Consider the following 4794-nt stretch of genomic DNA (forward strand, 5'->3'; position numbering starts at 1 on the left):
GCGCAGGGCTTGTTGCATGCGGTTGGAGATCGTTTCGTCATGCAGCCATACACCATGCAAACATGACTCGTTCAACCAAAGAATTTTAGTTTTGTTCCGGTTCACAATGAAAAAGAGTTTGTTTTTAATATTTTTATTGAGCTTTGTACCACGATTGTTTATTAGGAAAAATTGAAAAAGCAACAAAGTCTAAGCCGTAGATGTTATAGCTCTATTTCGGAGATCATCACATCTCCTCATCAGACTTCTTTTTTCTAGACTTCAGCAGGGATCGAACCTGCGAATTCGATGTTCAAAGTCAGAAGCGTTAACCACTGAGCTATGTACATCCCGTAAACTCTTGTTGCTAATTCATTTTCCTTATTCAACCAACTACTATCAAGTGCAGCTGATTTGCCGCTATTTAAACTCGCCAGCGTGGTTGTTGTTGTCAATTCTATACATCCATTTGCTTATTTGCTTTTTTTTGTATAGTTACAGGCAGGCTCTTCAGTGTTCAAAGCATGCGTTTTGCGTTCTTGCAGGTATAATTCAGCTTCTCGAGCTTACTTTAGCAAATCATCAAAACCTTGAACTCTCTGTCGGCTTACCTTATCACGAATTTGGATGTGTAACAACCCAAACAAAATATCAATTTGGTCAGCTTCGGCTAGCTCATTCATCAGTTGAGAAAATAGCGCACGTTTCCTATGGACAAAGGTATCAGTTGCTTAATTTTTCTGCTGCTTTGATTCGAATATCTAAACATAAATATGCCAAGATGGTTTCGGAAAACGCTTCACACAGCATGCGTATTACGTCAGAAAAGCATTGGCTTTTGACTTCACGCCACGCCACCATTCTGCTGCGTCGCCCTCGGGTACCATTGGCATACCGCTTATTGCGTCGGCATCGTTTATTTTTTCGACTGTTTTAAAAGACCTGATAGTAGCAATAAACTCCTCAACTTTCGCGGAGCTGCGTTCGCCAGTATAACGAGCAGCGCAGTGGCTAAACGAGCCAGGTCTTTCATTGACTTGACCCATCGCTTGTATCAGCCTCTCAAATTGTTCGTTTGTGAACTCAGCCATTGCTAGGTTTTCTACGATGTTGGCCGCCAATTATACATAAAAGAACCTAAGGTTTTAGTGAAAAGTGGTGTATTTGTAGCGTAAGTGCGAGTACAGGGTAAAAACCTTAAAAATATGGCAAATACAGCATCGGTATCATTTGATAGTGAGAGACCAGATTTACTCTGTTCATCTCAAACCGTACAATAAACCAGCTTGCGCTGTTCATCTAAGTAGTTGTGATAAAAATAACAACATATATATAAGCTACTACTATTGAAAGAGACCAGCTGTGTGCTGTTCATCCTCCAAATAGCAATAACACCTATAACCAATGTTACCGCGGCATTCAAAAGAAATGTATCACCAAAATTTCGTCAAATGGATCAAAAGTATCATGAAAAAATGAAATGGTAGTTTGAGTTTTCAATTGAGATCGTTGACAGTTTTTATTAAATGTTTTTTGGTTTTTATATATTTATTATTGAAATAAAGCTTTTATACTCGGTAACAGTTGATTTCATTTGGATACTTAACTAAAATCACATATCAAATTGATGTTTAACACTGTAAACACATAAAAGTAAATTTCACAATATTTACTGGATTACTCTGCATGAAATTCTTCGCCAGCTTCAAAATCAAAACGGAACGACAGAATTATCCTGTTCCCGTACTCTACGATTTAGTGAGAAATTGTTCGCAAAACAAATGATAAATATGTGAAAGGAAACGATTTCGGACTAAATCCTGGAGTACGGGAACAGGCTAGTTTTCTGCAGCTAAAGGTGGTATGTTCCAAGGCACATTAAACAGGTAGTAGCAGCAGGGCTGCAGTTTTGATTTTTTTCTATTTCGTGAAAAATCTTAATTGTCAAACATTGCTACATTCACATACATTAGCATCCGTTTTGCTTGCTTCTGATTGGCCGTGTTTACTTTTCTTTCTGTTTTGACATTCTGTTTCTCAAGCAACAACAAAATACATGGAAGGGTTACGTTTGCGTGATTTATGCGGTTTTGGTTAAAGGATTGACGGTGTTTTTATAGAAAAAAATAAATAAAATTTAGCTCGAAAAACTTTACCAGTATTTAAAAAAAATCAACACGTGGTCATTGGTTTGAGCCACTGTATATACTTTTTGTTAGTTAATGAGCTGCGCTTTCATAGAATTACTAATTTCTATTTAAAAATGATAGAATGCCATTTTTTAATTCTTTGCTATCATTGGCTATCTCCCTCAGTGTGTCAGCTTTGTCTTTCTCTATCTTTATCCACTCTTTTTCATTTTCCTCACTCCTCTGTATATGTTGGCTTATCTCCGCTGACAACCCATCAAATTTTTCTAAAACTTTTTTTTTGTAAAGTGCCCATTGCTTTCTTTCTTTTAGGTCCAACCGCAGAAGCTGAGCTGCTGGGCATTGGTGATGATGGAGATGATAGCGGCGGTGACGGTGTGGTTGGCAGAGGAGTAAGAGGTGATGACAGCGGCGGTGACGGTGTAGGCAGCGGGGTGGTTGGCACAGCAGGAAGAGATGATGCTGGGCTTAGTGATGACGGCATACTGGGGTCAGTGGTGATGGCTGGGATGCTATATCGGCTTCTGTTAAAAAAAAAATAATAATATTAAGAATGAAATAAATAAAATCAGCATTAAATAAATACATACATTAGGGGGGTTTGGGGTGCTCTACCACAAAATCGTTTTACAAATAACTAAAAATTTCCCAAAAGATATTTTCATTATTAATATTGAACAGTTTTTGTGGATAAAACTTCTATTAGCACTACTGAAACCAATTTAGTGGGGAAACATTTTCATTCTCTACTTAAGTTTTTAATTGAACGTTTGTTTTGAAGCACCACCGTTTGTCTGTGCTCGCGCAAAATCGAAGTGTACCTTCGCACTTAAACCTGCAATTAAACGAGCTGTTAGTTCTAGCATGTACGATTTTTTATTCACAGACGCGTCACTCTGCTACAAAACAAATATCTCCACTAAACACATTACGGCTTTTACTAAGGCACAATCCAAAAACGCATACATACCGCTGATGTTTTCAAGCGTCAGTTCGCAAAACATATTGGCCTTAAAGCCACCGATTATCTTGTGCACCCTTGTGTTTAAAGGCCACGTTGAGGGTGATCCACCAGATGGTCCCATAGCCAATTTCTCTTTTTTATAAACGAATTAATTTTTAGTGGTTTTGAATATTATTCCGATATTTCTTCTTACCTGTAGCGTTGCGTGAAGTTCGTCAACTTCACTTGCACATCCCGGGCGCTGTAGTTGCCCAACTTTGCCAGCTCGTTCGCCATCTCCGCGTGGATGTGGCCATTCTTCCGTGCGCCGCGGGGATCAGCAACACGTTCTTCCCACAATCAAGAAGCACTTCGCCGTCCTTTGCACAAGCCAGTCTCCTCTTTCTCGGTTTTGGAGCTAATCGAAAAAAAACACACATATGTGTTTTTAGAAAACATTGCACATAACCATTTGTGTTTATTTACTCACCATTCAGATTATTCTGCATTCTGCCGTTAAATTTTTTTTTTTTGTTTTTTCTGTTTGCCTGTTCCAAAAAGAAAATAATAAATTTATGTCAAACAGCTGATTGTCATTTAACACTGAACACACCAAAACTAAGAAAACGAACTTACCTAACAGAGTTGCACTGGGGTTTTTACTCGATTAAACATTCAATTAATTTCAAATCGAGCAATTAAGAATTGAAATTTTGCATGGCAAATCGATCTTAATTAGTGCATTAATTGAGAAAGCTTGGATAATTGCTCGCTTAACTGCCTGTCTGAAAATAGTATTAGATTTTTTATTATAATTAAAATTTAAATTAAAGCAAATAGTTGAATTAATTTGTATTAATCTTCTTATTTTGAATTAAAAGAAAAGGGATTTTTTAGCATTATTTTAACCTCATATTTTTATTTATGTGAATATGTACGTAATAATTTATTAATTTAATATTTGGGAATAAGGGGAAATGGCGCTATAATGGCGCTTAATAAAAAAGTTTGTCGTCCGTGCGATTTCTTCATGACACACCAAACATTGTGCCCTCCCTTCCCATTATTAGTGAGTAAAAAATCTACATCCGAATCCATATCAAATATTTTTACCGTGTCTTGCAGCGACTTGATTGCTTGAAAGTTTCGCATCGATTGAGCACGATCACAGCAAAACCATAATCGTCGGCATCACTGATTCATAGAGTATGCGCGTGTATGTGTGAAAGCAGCGCAGTTTTTCTCGTGTACGTGTGAAAGCAGAAGAGAAAAACTATGAAATGGCCACCCTTGATCTAAACCGATAACTTTATCAAGCAGATAATCTTATAAGTTTATGCACTCTGTTACACGAACGACTCACACCCTCTTTTCGTTTACACATGCGACAATAGTCGTGTTTTCTTTGGTTACAAAGCTCAGTATCACTAACTTTATATTACTAGCACGAGGATAAAGAAATTATAGAAACTAACTCACTAAATGGGATAAAATATATTTACGAGACAATATCTATTTAAATAAATATATATATAACATAAGGGCTATTTATTTGAAGCAAGGTAAAAGAAACAATGGCAGAACGTCTGTTTGTGTATGAATTCATTTGTCACGGCTACCAAACTTTGCGGCCAAATTATCAGTGAAACAAAACAAACAGAACGGATAATAATTGAACCAGATCTCTATCAGGATCATATCGTTGTTGAATTTGCGTGCAAA

General features: G+C 37.0%; 1 pseudogene; it reads right to left on the minus strand.

Moving 5' to 3' along the window:
* Positions 1 to 2597: 2597 nt before the first annotated feature.
* Positions 2598 to 3581, minus strand: LOC118755819 (annotated as a pseudogene).
* Positions 3582 to 4794: the final 1213 nt, after the last annotated feature.

The sequence above is a fragment of the Rhagoletis pomonella genome, unplaced genomic scaffold (assembly GCF_013731165.1).
Source record: "Rhagoletis pomonella isolate Grant_MI unplaced genomic scaffold, Rhpom_1.0 Rhpom_scaffold_00002, whole genome shotgun sequence".
NCBI lineage: Eukaryota > Metazoa > Arthropoda > Insecta > Diptera > Tephritidae > Rhagoletis > Rhagoletis pomonella.